Here is a 15,217-nt window from a genome sequence, read left to right as displayed (position 1 = left end):
TGATTTTAAGTTTTCTTGAAAAATGTGAAGGAAATCCCCCTTCTTCATTGTTCCATTTATGTTGTGTAAAGCACCAGTTCACTAGCACCAAAACAGCCCCAAAGCATGATACTCCCACCACCATGCTAAAGGCCCTACCTTCTTTCCTGTGAACATATTTCCAATTTTGTTTCTTCTGACAACAGAACCTTCCTGCCTTTTCCTTTGTCCATGTGACCAGGAGAAACCACAGTTGAGCTTTAAGGTGCTGCCTCTAGGGAAACGACTTCCTTCTTGCACAGCAGCTTACAGCCCACGTTGATGTAAAACACAGTTGACTCGACACCGATACCTGTGTTTCAGCCGCTTCTAATTCATTGCAGACCGGCTTTGTCATGATTCTTTGCTGGCTCTGGACCATCTTCACCACTTGTCTCCCAGTAGCAGACACATTTGCTAGTCAACATAGTTTGCATATGCCTGCTGTGTGTCGCGCCCTTTTCATTCACTGGAAAAAACAGCTCTTCGGGCAAGCCTCCTCTTTCCTCGAATTGAGATATCCTTCACTAACATTGATTTCCAGATCACAGGCAGGAAGATAGAGGACAGAGTATATGATGATTGGCTCAAAATAGTGACATGAGATGATTCTCTGGATCTGTAGAAAATTCGTGGAAAATAAAAGGAAAGACATGCATAACTCAAAAGTTGATTAAAGTCACAGTAAATTAGGTTTATGGCCACACAAACATTTCAAATAAATTGTCATTAGAAGTAGTTCATCAGTCATGCAATGACAAAACTGTCTAGCATTTCTTCAAGAAGAAACCTATACAAATGCTAATCAGTTTCCTCTCATTGTCATAGTCCTTTGTCGTTCCATGTCGTGTCTTGGCGCTGATACCCATCTCTTTTTTTAAGCCTGATATCCACAGAATGATCCTGGAGACTCATTTCTTACTCGTGTTTCCTCCTCAAGCTAGACAGAGGTAAAAGCAACAAAGAGAGAATAGTGTAGGGAAAAAAAGAGACAGCAGAGGTAAAAGTGAAAGCTGAGCAGAGATGTAAAAAAGAGGCAAATTAATGGGAGCATAAAGAAAATCTAAAGGCAGAGGAGGAAAAGAAGAACAGGGAAGGAGCTGATGTTAGTGGTTAGGGAGCTCATTACTGCAGGAGACCTGACCTACGTGACTCTCCACACACACACTCAGAATGATTGATCCTCCATGTTAGGGTCATTTAAATCCCATGCAGACTATGCTGTGGAACTCTGTCAGGAATATGGTCCTTCCATTAAGTTTGGTTTTCAAAGTGTGTGTAGGTAAAACAGTGTCACATTTACTTCATCAGAAACCTGCAGTCTGCAAAAAGTTTTGCCGTTCAGTCGCCTTTTAAATTCAGCTCTCAGTGTGCAAATATAGACGATTCACAGAAATGCATAAAATATTGGAGTAAATTGCTTACTGGGTGAGATAAAAGCTGCTCAGAGGAATTTATCCATAATGAGATATTTAGCAGCGAAAATGGATCACAGCAAGGTAAAGGAGTCAGACTGTAGTGGATTTTTAACTTTAAACATCAGTATGTTTTCAGTAAAGTATGTTGTTCAACTTCACGACTGATTAAGGTATAAGGAAGCTTTAAAAAGGAGAAGTTTTCTTCTACCAAGCAGCTTTCATCCACCGTTTCCAGTATTGCTCAGACTGAGACTGTAATTTGCACAGGACCAGGTTATTATGAATTTCCTTCAGATAGTGTTATACACATATGTAATGTCTAAATAAAATGTTAAACAGAATTCAAATCAGTGGTTAGTGACATCCCTGCTAATCTACAGACAGCAGGGTCAGTTCATTTTGTGAGAGATATGAACAGACTGTACAGCAAATTGTGAATCTTACCTTAGTCATAAAAAAACAAAAAAAAATGTAAAAATTTATCAGCAGCAGTGCCAGAAAAAATATGTTAAACAGTATAATCTGTGTTGTTTAAAAGCTGATCAAAAAAGGAGAAAATAATGCCAAACATCTGCATCGTAATTACATCTTTAGCTGATTTCAAGATCTGTAATCTAACACACATTTTACAAAAACAAATTACTACATGTAAAACCACAGACTTTTGATGCAACATTGTGTACAATTTTGGCCTTTTCTGTTTGTTTATTGGTATTCATAGTCATGTAAATGTATTATTTTTTTTTCAGATTTTGCTAGTTATTTGTAATTTAACAAAACAGGGAAAATCTGTAAAACAATTTCAAGACAAATGTACACCTTTTCCGTCCCTAATAGGCACAATTTTCCTTTCAAATACTATATAATTTGTAAAAGTATATTCTCAGCTCATATTTTTTAAAAAGAGTAATATCATCAAATGTTAAAAAAAAAGTACAGATTCTTGATGTGGGCATTATTTACAGTTTTACCCTGTTTGTTTATTTGTTTTTAATGTATTTTAATGTATTTTAGTATTTTTTCTACTATTTTACTAGTTATTACCTGAAATTTAACTAAATGGAGGACATTTGTAAAACAGCAGTAAACCGTTCCAAAGATACAGTTAAAGTTTGTTAAAAAAATGTTTGTCACCATTGATGAACGCTACAAATTGTCTAAAAGCATCCAAAGAGAAGTCAGAAAGTTTCCACAGCAGAGTTTTATGGGCCAAAATTAACGTTTACCAAAAAAAAGCTAAAAGCCAAAGATGTGAAGGAAGACAGCAAGTGTAAACTGTCGTAGCTCTTCAGTGAAACATGGAGGTCATGTCATCGCTTGGACAGGTTTGTTTGCATAGAAATAACGAGAAATTAGTGCTAAAGTGAGTCTTTACTTTCGCCTCATTGCCATGTTTTGTAAAACCATTGGATTTTGCTCTATACATTAGAAGGCTGTATTTCAAAGGTCTTTTTTGAAAGTCCATATCTTTTGTAGGAGGTTAGAGAAGATGGTCTAACAGAATGATATCTTTACATAAACTTGTAATGTCACCCTAGACGATCCTACCTGCCTCACTTTACATTCATCTCCCGATTCTTCTCCGACAACTTCTTCAACTTCCTGCCCATTTACATCAGACCTTCACCTATACTCGCAAGAGCTTTCCAGCAGTATTTTTGGCTCTAAAAGCTGATTGTGTCAGCTCCGTCTGTCTTGCTTTGCTGTGTTTTACATCGACAAGTCAGTAAACCGCAAGTGAAGCCAGTCCGTTTATGGTGTTGCGTTTTTTTAGTCAAAACGATCAAATGCATGCTCTTCTCTCCAACTTTCACACAGTAACAAAACACTTGATACCAGTAAACTGAGATAAGAGCAGATTAATATTTTCAGCTTTTTATTTGGAAGACATCATTCACTGCTGTGTTGCTGAATCCTAACTCCTGCATCTCTAAGTTTTCCATAAGTCTTCATTTAGTTAGTTCTTAGTTTTAAAAAGTTAAAGCTGTAGCTGAAACTTAAGTGAAAGCGTGACTCTGTTAAATTGCCAACAACCCAGAGAGCTTTTGTCAAAGCTGATCCGCATTGAAGCTAATTTTTGCAGCGACAGTAAAAACATAATGAAATGCTTCATCACTAACACATCTGGCTTTAGATATATAGATTATTCATCTCTTGTGCAAATAAAAATAAAGCACAAACTGTAATCCAGCTGAAAGACGCGTTCTCTGCTGCTCCGTTATTATTCACAGACTGAGGATGGATGAAAGGGCTGTTTGCTCATTCAGGACTGGTGTGTGGGAGATACTGAGAGCGGCATTGATTATTATTTTGGGAGGGGGAAAGGTGTTTCAGGCAGCTTCTAAGACTTTTTGTCTTTAAGGTTTGCTGAGATGCTTGCAAATAATGTTTGTCAGAGGAGACACTTTGTTTTAAAGTTTTCAGAAGACGTGAGATGAAATTTATTGATTATGTACGTCTGCAGCAGCAAAAACCGAAAGAACTTAAAGTGTTTGCACTCAAGAAAAAAGAAAAGAAATTGTGTGTGTGACTATAAACTAAGCACCCACTGGTTTCTAAAAGATCTGAAAAACAGTTCATAGTTGGACTGCAAGAAAAAAAAAGAAGATTTTATTGTGATATTTCATTTTCTCACAATATAAACACTCCCCAGCCACTTTATTAGGTACAGCTTGTGCATGTCCTTAGGACCTCTTTTTGCCTTCAGAACTGCTTTCATTTTTTGTGGCATACTTTCGACAAGGTGCTGGAAACTTTCCTGCAGAGTTTTTGGTCAATATTGACATGACAGCATCACACAATTACTGCAGATTTATCAGCTTTATATTCATTATGCCAATCTCCTGTTCCGCCACATCCCAATGGAGATGTATTGGATTGAGATCGAGTGACTGGAGGCCATTGCAGTACAGTGAACTCACTGTCATGTTCAAGAAACCAGTTTGAGATGATTTTAACTTTGTGGCTAGAAGTAGCCATCAGAAGATGGATACACTGTGGTCATAAAGGGAAGGACATAGTTGGCAGCAATACTTAGGTAAGCTGTGGCGTTAAAACTGCTAAATTGGTACTGAGATTCCCAAAGTGTGCCAAGAAACCATCTCCCACACCATTACACCACCAGCTTGAATTGTCAATACCAGGCAGGATGGATCCATGCCTTCATGTTGTTTACATCAAATTCTGACCATCTGAATGTCACAGCAGAAATGGAGACTCAGACGAGGCAACATTTTTCCAATCTTCTATTGTCTCATTTTGGTGAGCCTGTGCAAATTAGAACCTCAGCTTCCCGTTCTTAGCTGACAGGAGTGTCACCCAGTGTGGTGTTCTGCTGCTGTAGAACATCTTCTTCAAGGTTGGACGTGTTGTGCATTCAGAGATGGTATTCTGTAGTCTGGTACTGTAATGCGTGGTTATTTGAGTTACCGTTGCCTTTCTATCATCTCCAATCAGTCTCCACATTCTCCTCTGACCTCTCACATCAACAAGGCATTTCGATCTGCTGCTCGCTGGATATTTTCTCTTTTTCAGACCGTTCTCTGTAAACACTAGAGATGGGTGAGTGTGAAAATCCCACTAGATCAGCAGCTAGTGAAAAACTCAGACCAGCCCATCTGGCACCAACAACCACGCCACTTTCAGAGTCACTTAAATCCCCTTTCTTTCCTGTTCTGATGCTCGGTTTGAACTTCAGCAGGTCATCTTGAACACGTCAACATATCTAAATACATTCAGTTGCTGTCATGTGATTGGCTAATTTGATATTGGTGTTATTGAATAAGTGCAAATATTGACAAAACAAACAGTCGCTGGAAGATGCCTGCTTTTTACAAGATCATCAGATACCGTATTATTTTCGCACCCACCTTCCTGCTGTCACCGTGTTGGTGGCTTTTAAATAGTTTTTATCTTCATGTTCATGTGAAGTGAGTCATGTTGGTTTCTGTTTTACCTCCCACCAAACACTCAGTGATGTCATCGCATCCTGTGTGTTTTTCAACCTTTGAAATCCTTTGGGAAAAATAATTTGCGTTTACACGTTTCTGAATCCTTACTGTCCTTGTAGTGCAATTTTATCCGTGCATGTCAGAGCCACCTCTTTTCTGCTGCTTCTGAATTACAGTTTAACCATCTGTCTGCAATGTGATGTCTCTGGCATCTTGTTCCAGGGAACCGTATCCTCTGAATCTCCCTGCAAGTTGTTTTCTCCGCTTTCAGTCCCACAAAATGAATGCAGCACCTCATGTTTCATGTTTTATTTGTTGCTGTAACTGAACTTTGACAGTTACAGCAACTTTAAGTGTGTCTGTTCCCCAGTTTTATTGTTAGAATCGGAACTGTCTGTTCTGGTGTTCTGTTTGCAAGGAGAGTCTAACTTCTACTAGTTTGCTAAGTGAAGGATGCAGCCACGGTGTTCCTGCAAAAATTATGCTGAGGGGGAAGTGCTTTGGTGGAACATTTGCACACAGGAGGGTCATTAAAATGGATAATTCACCAAAGAAAACGGCAAAAGAAAACATCCCTCGGCAAAACTTGAAATTTGCGGCGTGATAGCTGCTGCTAGAAGCTTGCTGTTGCCGTTTCCTGTAATGAAAGGGTTTTTGAAAACTGACATGGTGGAGGCTGCGGAGAAAGACCTGCAATCGACATTCAGCAATCAGACCGAATTCCGTTAAATCAATGTGCTGCAATTTGAGAGAACACATACAAATAAGCAAAACACAAGCACTGCATTACAAGTTTTACCCAGTATTTGTCTTTGGTAACATTTAGGATGCGTATTTTGTTGCTTTAGTAATGTGAAGCCACTGAAGTCCGAGCACAGTGTTGGAATACTTTGTTCGTCTTCAACATTCTGTTTTTTTTTCCTTCTTCTGTCTTTGCAGCACATTTTCCAATTGAGTCTTCTGTGTTTTGGTCATGTTGACACCTGTGTCCATGTTTTGGCACATCTAATGCATCTCTTGTAGCTGAGAGCTCTTCATCCATCCAATCAACTCCTTACCTCCCTTCCATTTCCTGGATCTTTCACCCTGATCCCTGTGACTCTGCAGCTGAAGTACAGCTTTTTGTTCGGCTTGGGACCTATTTTACTGTCTGTGTGCTCTGACTCACTGCTAAAGTGGCGTCTCTTTCTGTAGCTCGCTTTCAGTCTGTCCTTTTGGGTCTGGAATCATGTCTGGGTGCTGGACAAATGAAACATTCCTCCTGGTATTTTTACCCCCGTCAGCTTGCTTTTATCATGTATCCTCTCGGCACTGACTTTGATTTGCGATCTGTTTCTACAAAAGATGCAGCCACGATTTGCACAGTAACAGCTTGCCATGCAGTAGCTCGTATCTTTGATAGTTGCCTTTTTTTGCGATTGTTACGTGATTCAGTCAGTTTAACATCCATCTTCTTTTTGTTATTACCCTTGTATACAGTGAAAATCCCCCAGAAGAATTATAAGTCTTACAAAGAAGCCCCCTCTACAGGACCCAACTGAGGTGACCCTGCTGGAGTTTAGGTCCAGAGTAGGTACTTTTAGGGTCCGACTATAATAGTGATAGCGTGAATTCCTCTTGTTCTTGAGCCAATTCCCACAGCCTGGAGTCAGCACACACAGGCAATGAACCCCAATATTTAACCATGGAGGTTTTGTTTGGGTTGAATTAGAATACTGTGAAGGAACATGTGGCTCTCGTGCTCCATGAAACATCTAAACCTGAAGGTACCAGACAAGTACTGCAAGTGATTTTGACAGTTTCAAATAGATTGTCTTATTTTATGAAAAACTTTTCACTCACTGTGTCTTCATTTTTTCCACTGTTCTGCACCGCTATAGAAACAGAAGAACCATGGCTAGAAATAACACAGCCTTAAGTTCAGCCAAAGGCCAACCGAAGTTTTGTCAGGTACCACTGTTGATCAGACCCGAGTCAAAGTTTGTTTTTGTTTTTTTCCTTTTTTTCACACGACCTGGTGGAAACTGGACTTCGTTTTTGTTTTTTTTTGTTTTTTTTAATTTTATTTTACTTAGGCATGTAGAATAAAGTGATTTTGATGAAATGGCCAAGTTTTCCTGACAGAACTGCACTTCATGATGCATTCAAGAACTGTCAGAATGTTGAAAGACTGATGTCTTTTTTTTTTGTACAGTTTCAGGCTCTGATAAAGGCTAGACTTTGTGGATTTTTTTAAAGGTCTGACAGTGGGCTTTGGGGTCCAGAGGATTAATAATTTCCTTATAAAAATATAGCTGATTGAAAAGCAAAGTAATTCCCTTTTTTTTTGACATGTGCTCACAGCATGACTGCGCAACATTCACATTAAAATCATGACTAATACTTTGTTCAGCGATTTGAGCTATACAAGATAGAAAAGTGGAGAGGTGGATTAGGCAGCAGGTGGGTTATGGTTTGAAATGTTTCAGTTTTCCTGTCACCTTTATAATCCACTGTGGCTAAATTAATTTAAGCTGAACACAAAATGTTTGATATTCTCAAGCAGGGTTTTTAAATTGAAAGGAACCTCCCCTGGGGGACATAGAGGTAGATGCAGGAGGCCAAAATCCCCCAAGGTGAAAGACACCGGCTTAAACTAGTGCTTTGAAAACACTGGAAATTGGTTACTGTGGTTTGGCTGAGTTTATGATCTCTTGTTAGGGCAGGTACTCATGTCATGGAGAGATTATAATAATATTCAAATACCAGATCCTGCACTTTACTTCAGTAGTTGCAGTTACGAAGGCATGATAAATATATATCTATTAAGTGTCCACCATGAAGTTACTGGAAAAGTCATGTATTCAGTGCTCACAACCTGCCTTAGAATCATCGTGTTTTAAAATTTTCTTCCGTCTCACAGTGATACAGTTGTCAATACATGATTTTTTTAATGTGAGATTTCCCCCCACACACACACACACTGAATAAATGCACTTGAATTACAGGTTGAGTTTTCCCCTTCCCCCCCATTGTGGTCCTATATTTAGAAAAGAAAAATAACTTATTAGAAGCTAGAGAACACATCTACTAAGGAGACTTCTGAAACTATTAAAATCAGATTAAGAACCGTCAAATGCATTAAAACCCGGAAGGATAGTGGTGAACCATCATCTTCGAGAAAGAAATGTGGTTGACGATGCAGTCTGATGAGTCCAGATTTGCCCTGTTCCAAAGTGATGGGGGCATCACAGTAAGAAGAGAGTTGGATAAAGTGATGCACTTATGGCTAGTGCCTACAGGCCTGTGGGGGTTAGAGTTATGATCTGGGGTTGGTCAGGTTCAGCAACTTTGTTTCCAAAGAATGAGATCAGCTGACTACCTGAATACAGTCAATGACCAGGGGCCTCATTTATAAAACATTGCGTAGGATCCATACTAAAAGTTTGCGTACGCCGAAAATCTGAAATGGGTGTCCGCCAAAAAAGTTCTGATTTATAAAACTGTGCATAGTAGCGTACACACAGCTGCATGCAATTTCCCCTTTATAAAGCACACACCAGCTGGAAGATTGCACACCTCACATCCCGCCCACATTTTACCATGAATGGTCAATGCAAAGTAACTCATGAATGTATCTGTATATAAATAAGCCGCTGATCCATGGCATTTTACACACAGTCATGGCAGAAAAGAGAAAAAGAAATTTTTCGGAGACCAAAATGGAGGTGCTTGTGGATGAGGTGGAGGCCAGGAAGAGCATTTAGTTCAGTGGTCATCGTAGTGGCATCACGAACAAGAGAAAATGCACCGAGTGGCAACACGTCACCTCTGTCAACAGTGGGAGTGCCACAGAGAGAACTGTGGCAGAGGTAAAAAAAAGAAATGGTCAGATTTGAAGGTGGAGGCAAAGAAGAGAGCGGCATGCCATCGCCAAAGCGTGTTTGCTACAGGTGGGGGTAGGGGCAAACCAGAGCCCACACAGCTGGACAGCAGAATAGCGTCCATCCTCGGGATGACCAGCGTGTGTGGAATCGTGTCAGACGGAAGGAGACACCGATTTGGTAGAGCCCACAGAGGAGACCGGTAAAGTACAGTTTTATCTGTTTATTAAATGCATTAAATGGACTTGTAAAACAAGCAATGGACTGATGTTTTTTTTTTGTCCTCAGTCACTCCAGAGTTGGAAACGCTGGCTGACGATGTTCTGACCACAGCGTGTCCTGTCACCGTGGATGAAGGCCTGGCTGTCCCCAGTATATCCCGAGACCATGGTACACCCAGAAGTGGTCGGGTCCTGACAGAGTCCTACAAACACAAAGGGACACCATCGGTGCCATAAATGAAGTGCGGGATGAGCTCCAGCAAATACGCACAGTAATGAACAACATGTGTGGGTCCTGTCTGACATTGCCGCCTCTATTCGAGATCTTGTTCAAAATATGAACCTTTCAGGCTTATTGTAAACGTTGCATAACATCCTCATGGAGCCTTGCTCCGCATTGGAACTCCTCATGTCGGGTAGGTGGTTGTGGGTCTGGGTCCTCGTGGTGTGGGAGAGGGAGGCCAGGTGGGAGGGGAATGGCATTCTTCATGGCAATATTGTGTAGAACGCCACAAGCCCTAATGATTTTACACACCTTCTTGTGGTGATCTAGCAATCTGCCCCCAGAAGCATCCAAAACCCTCCACCGTCCTTTGAGGAAGCCGATGGCTCGCTCCACAATTGAGCACGCACGAGAGTGTGCCACATTAAAATGTTCCTCCTCTGCGCCCTGCGGGTTAGTGAAAGGGGTGAGAAGCCAGTGTCTGAGGGGGTAGCCACTGTCACCTGCAAGGCATAACAAGAGTAAATACTCAGCTTGAATGGTTAGAATTGCTACAGTGGTGTTCATGTAGCTACTTACCCAGGAGCCAGCCATCCCACGCAGCGCCGGCCTGCAGTCTTTTCCCTACACTGCTGTACGTCAGGACGAATGAATCATGTGTTGACCCAGGCCACTGTGCCACTAAATTTGTTATGATCATGTCCGATGTACAAATAATTTGTACGTTAATTGAATGTACATTTTTTGGGTTCACATCGACAAATTCATCTTCACTCGGAGCCCTTATAGCAATATGAGTGCAGTCAGTTACGTAGATTACATTTGGGAAGCCGGACATTGCTGCTGGTTGAGTTTATAATGCCATCCAAAACAACTGGCATTATTGCGCTGAGGGATGGTTGTGAGATCCCAGACCTAAAGGACAACATTTAATTGTATATCAGACCCAAACAGGATATAGACAAAAAGAAAAAGGGGGGGGGGGGGGGGGGCGGCGATAATCTGATATATTCTTCATATAAAACTCATACCTGTCGGCCAATTCCCGCTGAAAGGAGCCGGTCGCCAGAAACCCCAGAGTGGTCAGCACCTGTGTCTGTACCGGGACGGCGTGGCTTCAGCGGGTGCACTGCTCTAGGGAATCTGAATTGGCTTATTAGCCAGTCATCAGGGGCCAGGAAATCTCTGTGGTCCCTAAAAACTCTCCTTTCTGAGCCTAACATTAACGTGATCTTCCAGCAATGCCAGCGCATCCATTGTGCCACATTACGCACGGCTGTCACCCGCTATTCATCCCCTTGATCAGCGATTGGACTGATTGTCACATTGCTTGTCCCGATTAGTAATCCATCAGTTCCATCCACAGCTCTATATCATTTGAAGATGGAAGTTTGATATATGAACATAGTTCTGCAAATACAGTCATAGGCCGAATGGCGTACTATAGGAACATCTACAACAATGAGGGTTTATCATTATCCCACTCTACAAGTCTAATATGTGATAACAAAGGTTTGAGATCAATCTGGTTTCAATACACCACTTCACCCTCTGGCACTGCCGTTCCCGCCGTCTCCAAAATGTGCTTAAGCAAGCATCAAGGTTGGCGCAGTCTCACGCCAAGTTTGTTTTTATAAATCACAAACTGTGCGTAGAAAGTGGTGTTCGCAACTTTCTAGCCCTGTTTTGTGCGTACACAAGCTTTATAAATGAGGCCCCAGGTCTTTACAGCAATGGAGTTTATCTTCCCTGATGGCATGGGCATGTTCTAAGATGATGAGGATGCCAGGATTCATGGGGCTCACATTGAGAACGAGTGGATCAGGGCGCATCAGACATTTTCACATATGGGTTGTCCTCCACACCTCAGCCCCATTGAGAATCTTTGAGATGTGCTGGAAAAGACTTTGCGCAGTGGTCCGACTCTCCCATCATCAACATAAGACCTTGGTGAAACATTAATGCATCTCTGGACAGAACTAGATGCTGTGACATTGCAGAAGTGTATCGAAATGGTGCCATAGTGAATGAGCGTCTTACTCTAAGGTAAAGGTAACAGAACATTAGAGTGTGTGACTTCTTTCCACTGTTACTGGTGCCGTTACATTTCCACAAGTCAGTGATGTGAAGGACAGGGACACAAAGTAACAAAGAAAATCTGCACCTTTGCAGAAAAAAAAAAAAAAAAAAAAAGGCCTTTTAGGTCTAAAAGGTGGATTGGAGCTATGACTCTCCACAGCCACCCACTAATTTTGCTAGAAGTAAGCAAACTAAAGTAAAGAGGCCTCAAACAAAGGTAGAATCATTTAGTGGGGGGAGAATATTAAGTACAACCATTTCCTTGGAGATAAACCCTCACAAAACTCTAGAATTTACCCTCTCCCTCAAAACACATGACCACTCTCACAACACTCATCACACAAACAAAGAGAAACCAACTGAAGGTGTTGGCTCTTTGGTGTTATACACCAAACTGAGGGAGAAAACCTCCTTTCATAGACCACCCAGGCTGATGAGCACCAGCTGGGTGCAATGAGGACAGGTGAGCTGAGTGAGAGTCTCGTTAGGAGTGCTGGAGGTTACGGAATACCTACTATCTCCATCTGTAACACCCCAATGGACAAATACTTGTGTTTCAGAGACAGCTCCCTCGAGTAGTCATAGTGTTTATAACAGAAGTGAAAAAGGAAGTCAGGTGATTGTATAAAGTCACATATGGAGGAGGTGGATGGTAAAGATGTGATGTTCACCAATGAGTCAAACGTTTGAACGGCTCTTTAGTGAACAACGATAACTGGTTCATGGTTGCAAGCTGTTCTTATGTACAAATTGCCCACGCTTTCTTCACGTGCCATCTGAGTGCCCCATGAGTCTGAGTTGTTCATGTTGCCTTCACATGAAGGACAAATGACATCTTTGAGTGTGAGTTGTCCACAGTGTGCTCCATTCAGATGAACACAGTTATATATGAGCAGCTAACTGTGTGAGCACTGCCCGAGTCTGACTGACTGGAGATTGGAGTGGAGGCACATTTACTGCTTTATCAGGGAGAAGGAGATATTAGTGACAGAAATAAAACATATGAGCCAGAGTCAAAGGAAATACAGCAGCATTTGGATGCACTTTTCTGGGGACGACATGCAAGGCAGAGCAGAATGCAATATTTTTCACCTTTCAGGGGCCGTTTACACGAGGACGCTTGCAGGTGAAAACGGCAAAATATTTCAACAAAACACCCTACCGTTTATACGAGGACGGCGTTTTGGGGGCTTGAAAACGCAAAAATTTGAAACCGGCCTCCAGAGTGGAAAAGTAGAAAACGCTCCGCCTTTACGTTTCCGTCTAAACAGCAAAACGCAAAACTTTGCCGAGATCTGACCACGTCGCGTACGCGATTACGTCACATACGTGCTTTGGTTTGCCGGCCGGTACAAGGACGTAAACAAAGATGTGTGATTATTTCCATCCTTTGTACCTTCAAGCAACTCTGGCAGCTCTATGTACACTACAGGAGTCGTACCAACAAACGTACAGAATCTGTACAGATTCCATTCATGAACATTTACCGCGGCGGAGATCCGAAAAGGGAGATAGTAAGCATGCGCGTAGACATGGCAGAGTTTTATCACAGCGCCACCCAGCTGCCTGGCATGCATATCCAATCGAATTCCACACACTATAGAGTCACCGTATATACGCAGATTTCCTTCAAAACCGCTCGTCTAAACGTGAAATGACAAGACGCCACTTTTGCGTTTTCTGTTAGGATGGTCCTCGTATAAACGGCCCCTCAGAGTGGCCTTTATTGTGGGCAGTCTAAGGTACACCTGTGTACTAATCATGGTGTCTAATCAGCATCTTGATATGGCACACCTGTGAGGTGGGCTGGATTATCTCAGCAAAGGAGAAGTGCTCTCTATCAGATTTAGACCAATTTGTGAACAATATTTGAGAGAAATGGTGATATTGTGTATGTGGAAAAAAGGTTTTAGATCTTTGAGTTCATCTCATAAAAAATGGGAGCAAAAACAAATGTGTTGCGTTTATATTTTTGTTGAGTGTAACACTGAGCCAGTCTTTTGAGTGGCTCTTTCAAAGGAACTGCTCTCTTCAAAGAGCCATAAATCCCATCTCTCGTGGATAGCTGGGTCAACAAAGCAATGGACTTCAACACAGTTTGCTTCTTAACTGTTTAATGATAAAGACACCTTGATCTTGATGATCTTAAATACCTGATTAAGGTGCTTCAATGTTGTTATTTTAACCCAAACCACAGTCTTACCCTTAACCTAACAAACCACTGTCACGTCAAAAAAGGGGTTAGTTATTTATTTTAGTTGATCTTTATATGCGTTTTAATTCCTCAGTGGCCAGTATGCTTCTAATGGTGATATCAGAGCTGTGGGCCATCCACCTACGTGTTTATTCCCGTCAATGTGGATATATGTCCTGAAGCATTATAGACAACATGTACTCCCCACTGAATTGACACTCACTCAGTTAGAAACAAGTGTAATCGAACAAGCTGCAGCTAATCTGTCATTAGGTGGGCAGCTGTCAGATATCTGGAGTCCCCCTCGAGCTCATACTACATATGATGAAGGATCGCGTGTTCAGATGACGTGAACTTTAACTAACCCCAAGAAGAACTGCTACTTATTCAACAGTAACTTACTGAAAGCAATGAAACTTATCAGGAGTTGCTTTTTGCACCTTAAAGGGAGGTGGGTCACGAAAAAGGGACTGCGTAAACAGTTGAATGTCCCCCCAACATGAGTAATGCGCAAAGACACACACACACAAACACATGCAGAGTACTGACCCCGAGGCAAGATGAGAGCTGTGGAGAAAGAACCAGTGCTGGTGTTGCATTAACCTGTAACGCCTTGTCAAACTGTCCATGACACCAGATACATTCAGCTACACACACACACACAAACACAGTGGTGGGATCCTCTGTCAATGCGATTAAGGCTCCTTGACTTTTAATCAGTTTAATTAGGCAGCTGAAAAGGCCAGTCGGTGGTTTACTGGTCAGCTGAAGCGAGCGGGATGGAGCGCCGTTTGTTCACTCATTAAAGCCAGCAGAGATGGATTTAGTTCTTAAACCTGCAGGATAAGAATTTCTGAAGACACGGGTAATGAGGAGTGACGACACAGATCCTCAAGTGTCTGAGGGCAGAATTGTTTCTGTGACTGACAGGAAGCCTGCAGAGGTCCAGTGCTGCATGCTGTTCATTACAGGCACCCCAGGGAGTTTTCTTGTAAACAGTGATGCTTACATTCTGAGTGCAGAAACACATCGTCACCTGTGTGCACCAGCAAATTCAGAATGTTTTCCAGATATAAGGAAGCTCTTAGATTCAGAAATGATTGATAAAATGTGTCATCACCACTGCAATTTTCATCAGTGTAGTGTGTAAATGACCTAGTTTTACTCATGTTTGTTGGATAAATATGACAGACAAACCAACACTTTGCATCTCAATATCTGCTTCTGTATAAATCAAGAAAATGGAAATAT

Source organism: Acanthochromis polyacanthus, chromosome 16 (assembly GCF_021347895.1).
Source record: "Acanthochromis polyacanthus isolate Apoly-LR-REF ecotype Palm Island chromosome 16, KAUST_Apoly_ChrSc, whole genome shotgun sequence".
Classification (NCBI taxonomy): Eukaryota; Metazoa; Chordata; class Actinopteri; family Pomacentridae; genus Acanthochromis; species Acanthochromis polyacanthus.
The sequence above is the reverse complement of the archived record's forward strand: the minus strand, read 5'-3'. Positions refer to the sequence as shown.